At 44.7% G+C, this 14,279-nt stretch overlaps 1 protein-coding gene across 1 annotated transcript in view; it reads right to left on the reverse strand.

Annotated features, from left to right (window-relative positions):
* Positions 1–7,663: 7,663 nt before the first annotated feature.
* The window catches only part of SIRT4 (sirtuin 4), a 52,846-nt gene continuing 46,230 nt past the window's right edge, over positions 7,664–14,279 (reverse strand). The window contains exon 5 of the transcript XR_012233623.1: positions 7,664–8,564. The gene's annotated coding sequence lies outside the window, so the exon portion shown is untranslated. The remainder of the gene's footprint in view (positions 8,565–14,279) is intronic.

The following is a 14,279-nucleotide window of genomic DNA, read 5'->3' on the forward strand; positions in this document are numbered from 1 at the left end:
CTAAACAGTGGAAACCCCCCACAAATGACACCATTTTGTAAACTAGACCCCCCAAGGAACTTATCTAGATGTGTGGTGAGCACTTTGAACCCCCCAGTGCTTCACAGAAGTTTATAACGCCCGGGCGTGAAAATAAAAAATTCGTATTTTTTCCACAAACATGATCTTTTAGTCACCATTTTTTTATTTTCCTAAGGGTACCAGGAGAAATTGGACCCCAAAAGTTGTTGTCCAATTTGTCCTGAGTAGGCTGATACCCCATATGTGGGAGAAAACTACTGTATGGGCACACGTCGGGGCTCGGAAGGGAAGTAGTGACGTTTTGGAATGCAGACTTTGATGGAATGGTCTGCGGGTGTCATGTTGCCTTTGGAGAGCCTCTAATGTACCTAAACAGTGGAAACCCCCCACAAATGACCCCATTTTGAAAACTAGACCCCCTAAGGAACTTATCTAGATGTGAGGTGAGCACTTTGAACCCCCAAGGGCTTCACAGAAGTTTATAATGCCCGGGCATGAAAATAAAAAAATCGTATTTTTTCCACAAACATGATCAATTAGTCCCCAATTTTTTTATTTTCCGAAGGGTAACAGGAGAAATTGAACCCCAAAAGTTGTTGTCCAATTTGTCCTGAGTATGCTGACACCCCATATGTGGGAGAAAACTACTGTATGGACACACGTCAGGGCTCGGAAGGGAAGTAGTGACGTTTTGGAATGCAGACTTTGATGGAATGGTCTGCGGGTGTCATGTTGCCTTTAGAGAGCCCCTAATGTACCTAAACAGTGGAAACCCCCACAAATGACCCCATTTTGGAAACGAGACCCCCTAAGGAACTTATCTAGATGTGTGGTGAGCACTTTGAACCCCCAAGTGCTTCACAGAAGTTTATAACACTCGGACGTGAAAATAAAAAAATCATTTTTTTCCACAAAAATGATATTTTTGCCCCCAATTTTTCATTTTCCTAAGGGTAACAGGAGAAATTGGACCCCAAAAATTGTTTTGCAATTTGTCCTGAGTAGGCTGATACCCTACATGTGGGGGTAAAACACTGTTTGAGCGCATGGCAGAGCTTGGAAGGGAAGGAGCACCATTTGACTTTTTCAACTCAGAATTGGCTGGAATTGAGATCAGACGCCATTTTGCATTTGGAGAGCCCCTGATGTGCCCAAACAGTGGAAACCCCCAATTCTAACTCCAACCCGAACCCCAACACACCCCTAACCCTAATCTCAGCCCTAACCCTAACCCTAACCCTAGCCCTAACCCTAACCCTAGCCCTAGCCCTAACCCTAGCCCTAACCCTACCCCTAGCCCTAACTCTAATGTAAAAATGGAAATAAATACATTTTTTTTATTTTATTATTTTTCCCTAACTAAGGGGGTGATAACGGGGGATTTGATTTACTATTTATGGCGGTTTTTATGTTTGCCAGCTGTCGCACGCTAAAAGATGCTTTTTATTGTAAAAATAGTTTTTGCATCACCACATATTGAGAGCTATAATTTTTCCGTATTTTGACACACCGAGTCATGTGAGGTCTTATTTTTTGTGGGACGAGTTGACGTTTTTATTGGTACCATTTTCGGACACGTGACATTTTTTGATCGCTTTTTATTCCGATTTTTGGGACGCAGAATGAACAAAAACCAGCGTTTCATGAATTTCTTTTGGGGGGGTGCGTTTACACCGTTCCGCGTGCGGTAAAATTGATAAAGCGGTTTTATTCTTCGGGTCAGTACGGTTACAGCGATACCTCATTTAGGTCGTTTTTTTATGTTTTGTCGGTTTTATGCAATGAAAACTATTTTATATAAAAAATAATTATTTTTGCATCGCTTTATTCTGCGAGCTATAACTTTTATTTTTTTGCTGATGATGCTGTATGGCAGCTCGTTTTTTGCGGGACAAGATGACGTTTTCAGCGGTACCATGGATATTTATATGCGTCTTTTTCATCGCGCGTTATTACACTTTTTGTTTGGCGGTATGATAATAAATCATTATTTTTTGCTTCGTTTTTAATTTTTATTTTTTAAGGGGTTCGCTAAAGGGGTTAACTAATGGGACAGTTTTATAGGGCGGGTCGTTACGGACGCGGCGATACCTAATATGTGTACTTTTATTGTTTTGGGGTTTTTTTATTTCCAAAAAATGGATTTATTGGGGGAATATTTTTTTTTTTTTTCTAATTTATTTGGCAATTTTTTTTAAATTATTTTAACACTTTTTTTTATTTTTTTTTAACTTTATTAAATAGTCCCAAGTGAGACATCACTGTCCTGTGACAGATCGCTGATCTGTCACATCACAGATCACTGTGACAGATCAGCGATCTGTCACAGGCAGTGCAGAAGGCTTCCTCATGCCTGCGCTTTGCAGGCACTGAGGAAGCCAGCTTCCTGCAGGCCCCCGAAGACCCCCGTTGCCATCTTGGATTCGGGGGCCTGCAGGAAAGGAGCCCCCCGCAGCAGCGCTGCACATTGCGCTGCCGTGGGGGGCTCAGGGAATCACGGAGGGAGCCCCCTCCCTGCCGATGCTTCCCTTTAACCCCCGGTACACCGCGATCATGTTTGATCGCGGTGTGCAAAGGGTTAACGTGTCGGGGGCGGTCCTTGACCGCCCCTGACACATTGTGCCGGGTGTCAGCTGTGATAATCAGCTGACACCCGGCCGCGATCAGCGGCGCTCACCACGTGGGCGCCGCTGATCGCAGTAGACGTACTATCCCGTCCATGGGCATAGGGGACCAGGTCCCATGGACGGGATAGTACGTCGGATGGCAGGAAGGGGTTAACAGAAATAAACACTTGAAATAAATCACTCTGTAATGAATCTATATAATATATGAACTTCGCTTTTTGTATTGAAGAACTGAAATAAAATAACTTTTTTGATGATATTCTAATTTTATGAGACGCGCCTGTAACTGATTGCCTTAGTCATATTATTTGGCTTCTATGTGCTATACTAAAAGATCACAGACTGAACATGAGCAGTGTGAGGCAGCAGCAAAAAAGGCAAATACAATTCTGGGATGTATTAATAGAAGCATACTGTCACGCTGTAATACTGAGGGTTACAGCAGAGTAACACAAACTCCACTAGATGGCAGCAAACTGGAGAATGAGCTGAAAATCCGGCAATGAAGCAGACCAACAGTAATACAGCGAAGCAACCACTAGGTGGCAGCGGAATAGTCAAGAGAGCCGAGTCGATACCAGACAGTAGCGCAGTACCAAAGGGAAATCCAAAATCGCAAGTCAGGTCACATGCCAGGGTCAGAATACCAGAAAGACAGTGCATAAGCAAAGGGGCAATAGCAAACGGGTAGTCTGAACACAGTCCAAAGATCAGCAACAGAATATCAGATGCAAAGGGGCAATGACAAGCAGGTGGTCAACACGGTCCAAAGGTCAGCAACAGACACGGGTAGAGTCAGATGAACGCAGCAGGACAGATCAGGAACTCACCAGAGCCAGCTAAACACGCCAAAGGCAAGCAATATAACTGGCACTGCACACAGGCTGCAGCACAGAGATATAGTAGACCGTACACAGGAACGAGGCAGGGAAAATTAACCCCTGACATGACCAGACCGAGAAAGGAGAGACAAGACAAAAACCTGGCCTTAATCATGACACATACAGTCTAGATCAAGTGAAGTCATTATTGCCCTCTCCTCCTCTTTGGTCAGACCTCATCAGGAATACTGTGTCCTTTTTTTGGCACCACAGTTTAAGAAAGACATTAACAAACTGGAGCAAGTTCAGAGAAGAGCAACCAGAATGGTGACCAGTCTGCAAACCATGTTGTATGAGGAACGGTTACAGGATTTGGGAATGTTTAGATTGCAAAAAAGAAGACTGAGATGAGACTTAATAGCTGTCTGCAAATATCTCTAGGGGTGTCACATTGTAGAAGGATCATCTTTATTCTCCTTTGCACAATGAAAGACTAGAAGCAATGGGATGAAACTGAATGGGAGGAGATATAGATTAGTTATTAGAAAACACTTTTTGACAGTGAGGGTGATTCTAACATTCTATGATTCTATTGCTCACGCTCAGAGAGTTGGCACTAAAACGCTGTGTATTTTTTCCCCATTCATTTGGGTGAAACACATTGCAAACACACTGAAAGAATTGACATTTTTTTCAGATTTGAAAAAACAATTTGAAGGTTTAAATCTGCAAGGAAAATACTAAGGACCATGTGCCAGAGATTTCTGAAATCTCATTCTCTTTGCTGGTACAGTAAAATGCAGCATTCACATATACCCGAGAACCTTCCCTGTAAACATTAAGACATTTATTCACTTGTTTATCTTCACGTTTTATAATTGAGCACCGCTTACAACAATGAAACATGGAGACGACTCCAGATCACTGAATGTGTACTAGGGTATGTGCACATGGTGTCTTCGGGAAGCCAAAAACATCCATTTTGCAAGCAGAAAACACTTCAGGAAACTCTCTTTTTCTGTGACGTTTTGCAAACCTGAAACCTCTTTTATAGTGTTTTTCCAGTTGTTCATTCTTTAGAGCAGCGGCTTTAATGAAGAAAGAAATATTTAAATTGGTTCCATGGACATGAGAGCATACCACATCGGACATCAACATGACCTGACATCCTTATCTAAGCCTCCTGATGAGCCAAAGGGTGAAACACATAGAGGCAGTCAACTCTACCATTACCAACAACAGGAGTACTACCTTACTGGGTTTCTTTGTTTATATTGTTACCCTGTCTAGCTATCTATCTATGCCTCTTGGGATTTGTTAAGATACCTATTTTCTATAATACCTATTTTTGGTATACCCTAACTAACACATTAATACACACCACCCAGGAGTGGTTAGGGGTGGGGTGACAAAGATAATCTCAAGTGGCCCATTTTTACAATAGGATATGACTCTGGCACAGCCATTGATTTAAGATCTGATAGCTGTCCATGCAAGGTACTGTTGTTAGGGCTGTCTAGGGACAACAAGGGACAGCCATTATTGAGAGGGGGCGCCACGTCTCCTGCAATATAGGGTGCCAACTTCCTTAGCCAGGCAGGAGCCAATCATTAGGCATAACCAGGGTAAGGCAGTGCCACGAGCTAGATTTAATCTTATGTGAACGATCCAGACTCTTCCTCATCTCTGTGTGCCCTGTAGGGTCACTGTGGGTGGGTATATTCCAAAAGTTTGGGAATGGTTTGATACAGCATTTATATAAGTGGTTTGCCCCTCATTGTTCATTGGTTTTTGGATTGGTGATTATTAACAGAAAGAGACAAATTCCATAAGGATGACTGAGATGTTGCAGTCTAATATGGGGTTCCAACATTTAATACCTGTTCTTTAATTTCCTGCCTTTTCTTTCTAATATAGGGCGGAATAGGGATATCAGGGACAGCCACCTACCAGCAGTTGCGCCACTGTCAGTGTATATAGGGTGCCAACTTCCACTGCTAGGCAGGAACACAGAACAGGTCCTTCACTAGGGTGCTGTTAGCGTGTCTATTTTTCTATCTTATTAAGCATTAGTGTTGTGACAGGGTCACTGGCACGGTGTATGAGGGGAGATAGGTGCTATGGAGACTGCTTTCCTCTGTGACCTAAAAACCCATAAGTTTCCTTTCAGCATGATATGTGCTGAAGAAGTTAAGTGGCCATGTTATGGGTGGGTTTTTTGGTGAGTAGGTAAGAGACGGAGGAGATAAGTGTCCAGCTAGTTTTTTTTTTGAGGTCTGTGTTGTGTAGAAGCAAGCAAGCCCTAGGCTGAAGCTCCTGTGAGAGCTGCCATATTTGTTGGCCCAGAAGTGCTGGGCAGGACTGTCTATAAACTTTTTATTTCCTTTTTAGCCAGAAAGGCTGTATTTCTGTTACCATATTGGAGTTTATGATACAATAAACCACCCAGAGACTTTAACCCACGTGTACCTGTGTCTACATCAAGGAGCAGCTAAGTGAGCCAACCTGCCACAATTGGTGTTTTGGATGCAGGCAAATGTTCCAGGAGCACGTATAGCAGCGGTGGACAAATCGTATGTCCTGGGTTAAGGCGGCTACGGAGATGGAACAGTGGTCTGACAAAAGACAAAATGAACGAGCTACTCAAGCACCTGATCCTGAGCCAGCAGCAACAGCACCAGGTACAGCAGGAGACTAATAAGCTCCTAATGTGAGAGGTCCGCAGCAGAGAAACTGCCCCTCCCCCACGTCAAGGTTATGACTCCTGTGTCCAGAAAGTGGTAAGACGAGCCATGCAAAAGATGACCCCAAGGGATGATATAGAGCCGTTTTTGACTGTTTTTGAATGGGTTGCAGAGCAGGAGAGACTGCCCCCGAGCAGTGGGCAGAGGTCTGTGTTGTGTAGAAGCAAGCAAGCCCTAGGCTGAAGCTCCTGTGAGAGCTGCCATATTTGTTGGCTCAGAAGTGCTGGGCAGGACTGTCTATAAACTTTTTATTTCCTTTTTAGCCAGAAAGGCTGTATTCTGTTACCATTTTGGGGTTTATGATACAATAAACCACCCAGACGCTTTAACCCACGTGTACCTGTGTCTACATCAAGGAGCAGCTAAGTGAGCCAACCTGCCACAATTGGTGTTCTGGATGCGGGCAAATGTTCCAGGAACACGTATAGCAGTGGTGGACAAATCGTATGTCCTGGGTTAAGGCGGCTACGGAGATGGAACAGCGGTCTGACAAAATGGACGAGCTACTCAAGCACCTGATCCTGAGCCAGCAGCAACAGCACCAGGTACAGCAGGAGACTAATAAGCTCCTAATGTGAGAGGTCCGCAGCAGAGAAACTGCCGCTCCCCACGTCAAGGTTATGACTCCTGTGTCCGGAAAGTGGTAAGACGAGCCATGCCAAAGATGACCCCAGGGGATGATATGGAGCCATTTTTGACTGTTTTTGAATGGGTTGCAGAGCGGGAAAGGCTGCCCCCGAGCAGTGGGCAGAGGTGCTGACCCCCCAATCTGACAGGTGACCCCCAGAAAGCTTATTTTGACTTGGCCTTGCAGGATGCCCAGGAATATGCCAAGTTGAAAACTGAGATATTGGCACGCTTAGTGGTCACTATGTCTGTCAGAGCCCAAACGGTTCATCACTGGACATATTGTGGTGATAAACCTCCCCGCTCACAAATGTTTGACTGGTTGCATTTGGTCCAGAAATGGTTGCAGCCGGAGTCCTCCACTCCAGCCCAGATGGTCGAGCGGGTCATCATGGACAGAATTATTCACTCTCTCCCCAGGTCTGTGCAGACCTGGGTTGCCCAAGGAGACCCCAAAATGCGGATGACCTGGTGAGCCTCGTAGAAAGGTAGCAGGTGGTCGAGAGGTCCCTGACGAAGCCAGGGAGTGGTACATCTTCATACTGGGATATCCAGCGGGAGCCTGAGTCCCAAAAGAAGGGAAACAGAGCCACCACTGGGGGGAGTTCAAGGCCCCAAGGAGTCGCTGAGGGGCTACTAAAGACTGCTGCTAAAGACATGATCTGCTGGTGGTGTCATGGCCCTGGACACATAGCAGCCCGTTGTCCTATGTCTGCTGAGCAGATGGATTGAAGCCTGGGCATACGCTGCTCGTATTATATGAAAACCAGAGGACTACAAGAGTTTATATAAAATTACAAAAGTTTTTATTAATCAATCACAATATAAAAAAGACACACAGACAAAAAGATATGTGTTCGGTCAGACACCAAAAGAGGAACTATAGGCCACTTAACATGATATATATCCCATTAATTTATATGTCCAGTATAAATATATATCTTTAGGATAAGCCCCCAGATTGTATCAAACAACAATAAATCACAATCTCCCACATCTATAATGAGACCAACATAGGTTATACCAATAGGGGATCATGTATATATAATCGACTCTCCTTCCTGTCCTGCATTAATATTAAACACCATGTATCCAATCCATCTTAGCAGGACATTATAAAGAGATACGGGGGAGAAAGAACACACAATAGCTCTTACCCAATGCTTAGAGCCCAGCCCCAAAGCACCCCAACGCACATTTCGCTACCATTACTCTCGCTTTCTCAAGGGGAGGTGTGCTCAGATTAGCAAACAGGACCTTAAGTCTCCATGGTGATTGGTCACGTGACCATCACCTGACCCATGTGAAAGATGCTGTGTAGAAGCGGCGCATGCGGCAATCCCCGAGCCCCCCATAACCACATCACCCGGCGGTGCCCCGCCTGTGTGCGAGCGAGGACTATCACTCCTCGATCCCACACCTGCAAGAGCCATGCCGGATGGCGTGGGGCGGGAGCAGTGAGCTGACAGGTGCACGCGCACCACAGCCCCAACGGGTCTTAATACTATTAACCCACACCACACCAAATAAAAAACAAGCAAAGTGCAACTAGAAGCAATTTCTTTGGGTCCAAGTCTTGAAAAGGCACTCCAAAATGTCCATATCCATATCTTTTAATATTGCATAAGGCTTTTCAATTCCATATAGGACCGCTGCTGTTATTTCTTTACCAAGACACCCGATGGACTTGCTTAAAGGACCCGGTATAAATATAATGATTATCACTAGACAATAGAAAAAAACACACAATTAAAAATCATTAGAACAACATGCCAATAAAAATATATACATAATGGGAAGGGATTATATGAAGAACAATCTTATTACCAAAAGGGGCTAAAATTAAGAGAATCATTGAGGCCTGCAGGTTTCATGGTGCCCAACGTAACGATCCATTTTAATTTACGCTGATCCAGAAGTTTTTTACATTACCCCCCGTATCCCTGTATGTATCACTTCAATTCCCCTCACCATAAATTTAGTTGGATCACAGTTATGAACTGCTCTAAAGTGCCGAGGAATTGTTTTTAAACCTGATACATCTTGCACTGTTCTTGCTGCCACAATAACACGCACTTGTTCTCTCACACGTACTCTCAGCTCTCTTGATGTTAACTGTTGTGAGTTCATTTTCCCCTTCACCATTGAGGTCTGATGAACTCCCTCTTCTGGTGAAGGAAGGTAGTGAGGCTGATTACCAAGCACCTGGGCAGGATGATGATGACTGGGTGATGGGAATTACTGACTGGATATAAGGCAGCCGACGCCCTTCTGCCTTGCTGGTGATCTCTCTGAGGGATTCTAGGAGACCAGTCTGATTCCTGCTCCTCAAAAGCTAAGTTTTCTGCTCTACTTTTTGCATTTGTGTTTTGGTTTTGTTTTTGCATTGTTTTCCTTGATTTCTGCCATTCCCTGCTGGGGTGAGCTGAATTCCTTTTTGCTCTGTCTTCAGAAAATACCTGAGTGCTGATATAGTCTTTTTGAAGCCTAGCGTCTTCAGGGCTTTTTTCCCTATCAGCTGTTGGCTCTTGTTTTGATAGGGTTTTGGCGGATTACAGACAGCAGCTTTTCTATCCTGTCCTATCTAGTTAGCTTGGGCCCCATCATTTGCTCAGCCTATCTTTGTATCTGTGTGAGTGTTTTTTCATCTTGCTTCACCGTCATTATATGTTGGGGGCTGCCTATTGCTTTGGGGTCTGCTCTGGGGCAGTTTAGATTTCCCTTTCGGTCTTTAGGCTATGTAGTTCTCCGGCTGTGATCGAGGGGTCTAGGGCACCGTAGGAATCCCCCACGGCTACTGCTAGTTGTTGTTGATAGCTTCAGGGGTCTGCAATCCGATAGCTGCCAACTTCTCTGGTTTTCTGGACTTAGCTAGTATTTCTGTTTTTGCCTCCTTCGGTGACTCATTCATAACAGAATCACCAGCCCTACCGCAGATCCTAGTGTACTCAATAGCAGGAAAGAATTGTAAAAAAAAAAAAAAAGTGTGTATATTTTTTCCTCTATATCTCTGAGGCCGTAGGGGGAATTTTTTTTCTCTCAACGGAGATAAAGCAATTGTCTGATTGTGTGGAGCAGCTCGCTGCGGAAGTGCAGGGAATTTTCGCCTACCTTGCTCATTCACATGCTGCTGAACCAAAGATCCCTACTCCTGATGTGTTTTTTGGAGATCGGTCTAAATTTTTGAATTTGAAAAATAATTGTAAATTATTTTTTGCCTTGAAGCCTAACTCGTCAGGGAGCTCCGTGCAGCAGGTTAAAATTGTCATCTCTTTGCTGCGTGGCGATCCCCAGGGTTGGGCGTTTTCTTTGAAACCAGATGATCCTTTTCTGACTAATGTGAACGCATTTTTTCAAGCCTTGGGGTTGTTGTATGATGAACCTAATGCTGTTGATCAGGCTGAAAAGACCCTGTTGGCATTGAGCCAGGGTCGAGATTCTGCAGAATTGTACTGTCAAAAATTTAGAAAGTGGGCGGTCCTTACTACCTGGAATGATAATGCCTTGGCAGCTCTCTTTCGGAAGGGTTTGTCAGAAGCCGTAAAAGATACTATGGTGGGATTTCCTGTTCCCTCTGGTCTTGACGATTCTATGTCATTAGCCATTCAGGTTGATCGGCATTTACGTGAACGCAGGACTGCACGAGAGGTGTTGCCACCTGTTGAACAAATGTCTGAACCTATGCAATGTGATAGAGTTTTGTCCAGGGAGCAACGTCAGGAGTTCAGAAGGCGTAATAAGCTGTGTTTTTTTGTGGAGATGCCTCGCATATTATTTCTGTCTGTCCTAAACGAGAGAAACGTTTTGCACACACGTTTTCTGTGAGTGGTGTTCAACCTAAGTTTCTTCTGGCAATTACTCTGATCTGCTCCCTGTCCACATTTTCCGCCAAGGCTTTTGTGGATTCGGGAGCAGCCCTGAACCTAATGGACTTGGATTTTGCTAAACGTTGTGGATTTCCTATGACACCTCTGCGGACGCCTATCCCTTTGAGGGGGATTGATGCGACTCCTTTGGCGAAAAATAAGCCTCAGTTTTGGACCCAGGTGGTAATGCGGGTCGCCCCAGACCATCAAGAAAATTGCAGATTTTTGGTGTTGCATAATTTGCATGATACCATTGTTCTGGGGTTTCCCTGGTTGCAAATTCATAATCCAGTTTTGGATTGGAAATCTGTGTCTGTGGTGATTTGGGGTTGTCGGTGTGCCCTTAGTGAGGCTCCGGTTTTTTCCACCTCTCCTCAGTCGCATGATGTTCCTGACTATTTGGCAGATTTTTATGATGTATTTAGTGAGAATGAGTCTACGTCTTTGCCTCCTCATAGGAGTTATGACTGTGCAATTGAACTGAGCCCGGGGTGTAAATTTCCCAAGGGTCGGCTCTTCAATTTATCTGTACCCGAGCACGAGGCTATGCGATCCTATATTAAGGAGCCGTTGGAGAAGGGTCATATTAGACCATCCTCTTCACCCTTAGGTGCTGGGGTTTTTTTCGTGGCCAAAAAGGATGGTTCATTAAGGCCTTGTATTGATTATCGTGCCCTCAACAAAATTACTATTAAATATGAGTATCCGTTACCCCTGATTTCGGATCTATTCTCCAGAGTTAAAGGTGCTTGCTGGTTTACCAAGCTTGACCTCAGGGGGGTGTATAATCTTATCCGCATTAAGCATGGGGATGAATGGAAGACGGCGTTTAATACTCCGGAGGGACATTTTGAGTACCTGGTGATGCCTTTTGGGCTCACTAATGCCCCTTCTGTCTTCCAGTGCTTCATGAATGATATTTTCCGAGACTTTGTGGATAAATTTTTGATTATCTATCTGGATGATATTTTGATCTTCTCCAAGGATTGGGATTCTCATGTGGAACATGTTCGGACTGTGTTCCGGATCTTGAGGGAGAATTCCCTGTATGTCAAAGGATCGAAATGCCTTTTTGGGGTACAGAGGATTTCATTTTTGGGATTTATTTTGTCTCCGTCAACTATTGAAATGGACCCGGCCAAGGTACAGGCCATTTATGATTGGGTTCAGCCCACTTCTTTGAAGGCCCTCCAGAAGTTTTTGGGTTTTGCTAATTTTTATCGGAAATTTATAGCAAAATTTTCTAGTATTGCCAAGCCATTGACTGATCTGACTAAGAAGGGTGCTGATGTGTTGAATTGGTCTCCGGAGGCTGTTTCTTCCTTTCAGGAGCTGAAGCGAAGATTCACTTCTGCCCCGGTTTTGCGGCAACCTGATGTCTCACTCCCTTTCCATGTAGAGGTGGACGCTTCTGAGATTGGTGCAGGAGCTGTTTTGTCCCAAAAGGATCCTGCAACATCTAAAATGAATCCCTGTGCTTTCTTTTCCCGAAAGTTCTCTCCATCTGAACGTAACTATGATGTGGGGAATCGGGAACTGTTAGCCATGAAATGGGCATTTGAGGAGTGGAGACATTGGTTGGAGGGAGCTAAACATCAAGTCGTGGTCCTCACTGACCACAAGAATTTGATTTACCTGGAGTCGGCAAAATGCTTGAACCCTAGACAGGCTAGGTGGGCCTTGGTTTTTACACGTTTTGATTTTGTGGTCTCTTTTCTTCCTGGCACTAAGAATGTCAAGGCTGACGCTCTCTCTAGGATCTTCTTTGCTGACTCTCCTGTGGTGACCAAGCCTGCTGCCATCTTAGGCGAAGGGGTAGTTCTTTCTGCCATCTCGCCCGATTTGAGACGTGCTCTGGAAGAGTGCCAGGAGGACAAACCTGAACGTTGTCCCAGTGGAAAGTTGTATGTTCCTGACCAGTGGAAGAAGAGAGTGATGTCTGAAGTTCATTGCTCTGCATTGGCTGGTCATCCAGGTATTTTTGGTACTAGAGATCTGGTGAGTCGGTCTTTTTGGTGGCCCGCCTTGTCTCGTGATGTCAGGAATTTTGTGCAGTCCTGTGGGACTTGCTCCCGGTCTAAAACTTGTTCTCGCTCTAGTGGCTTGTTGATGCCTTTGCCGGTTCCCAGGAGGCCATGGACCCATATTTCAATGGATTTCATCTCTGATATGCCTGTCTCTCAGAGAATGACTGTTATTTAGGTGATTTGTGATAGGTTCTCTAAGATGGTTCATCTTGTACCACTCCCTAAGTTGCCATCTTCCTCTGAGTTGGTGCCCCTGTTTTTGTAACAGGTGGTTCGCTTGCACGGGATTCCTGAGAACATTGTATCTGACAGAGGAGTTCAGTTTGTGTCTAGATTTTGGAAGACTTTCTGTTCCAAGCTGGGAATTCAGTTGTCCTTCACCTCTGCTATTCACCCTCAGACCAATGGGCAGACGGAGAGAACAAACCAGACCTTGGAGTCGTATTTGAGATGTTTTATTTCCGCTGATCAGGATGATTGGGTTTCATTTTTGCCCTTGGCCGAATTTGCTTTAAATAATAGAGCTAGTTCTGCCACTTTGATGTCACCTTTTTTTTGTAACTTTGGGTTTCATCCTCGATTTTCTTCAGGGCAGGTGGAGCCTTCTGCCTGCCCAGGTGTTGACACTGTGGTGGAGAGAAGGCACCAGATCTGGGACCAAGTGGTGGATAAGTTATCTCTCTCCCAGGAAAAGGCCCAGCGGTTTTCCAACCGACATAGGACCATTGGTCCCCAGTTTAAGGTTGGTGATATAGTTTGGTTATCATAAAAAAATATCGCTATGAAGGTGGCTTCTCCTAAGTTTAAGCCTAGATTTATTGGACCTTACAAGATTTTGGAGATTATTAATCCGGTCTCTTTTCGTTTGGCTCTTCCTGTTACATTTAAAATCCATAATGTGTTTCATAAGTCATTGGTGAAGAGGTTTGTTGAACCAGTAGTTCCTGGGGTGGCACCTCCGGACCCTGTATTGGTTGAAGGCAACATGGAATATGAGGTAGAGAAGATACTGGATTCCCGTCTGGCTAGACGGAGACTCCAGTATTTGGTTAAGTGGAAGGGTTATGGTCAGGAGGATAATTCCTGGGTCTCTGCCTCTGATATTCATGCCAAAAGATTGGTGCGTGCCTTTCATCAGGCTCACCCTGATCTCCCTGGTGGCGTGGATGAGGGTTCGGTGACCCCTCCTCAAGGGGGAGGTACTGTTGTGAGTTCATTTTCCCCTTCACCATTGAGGTCTGATGAACTCCCTCTTCTGGTGAAGGAAGGTAGTGAGGCTGATTACCAAGCACCTGGGCAGGATGATGATGACTGGGTGACGGGAATTACTGACTGGATATAAGGCAGCCGACGCCCTTCTGCCTTGCTGGTGATCTCTCTGAGGGATTGTTGGAGACCAGTCTGATTCCTGCTCCTCAAAAGTTAAGTTTTCTGCTCTACTTTTTGCATTTGTGTTATGGTTTTGTTTTTGCATTGTTTTCCTTGATTTCTGCCATTCCCTGCTGGGGTGAGCTGAATTCCTTTTTGCTCTGTCTTCAGAAAATAA

This window comes from Dendrobates tinctorius, unplaced genomic scaffold (assembly GCF_039654945.1).
Source record: "Dendrobates tinctorius isolate UK_male_01 unplaced genomic scaffold, ASM3965494v1 ptg000073l, whole genome shotgun sequence".
Classification (NCBI taxonomy): domain Eukaryota; kingdom Metazoa; phylum Chordata; class Amphibia; order Anura; family Dendrobatidae; genus Dendrobates; species Dendrobates tinctorius.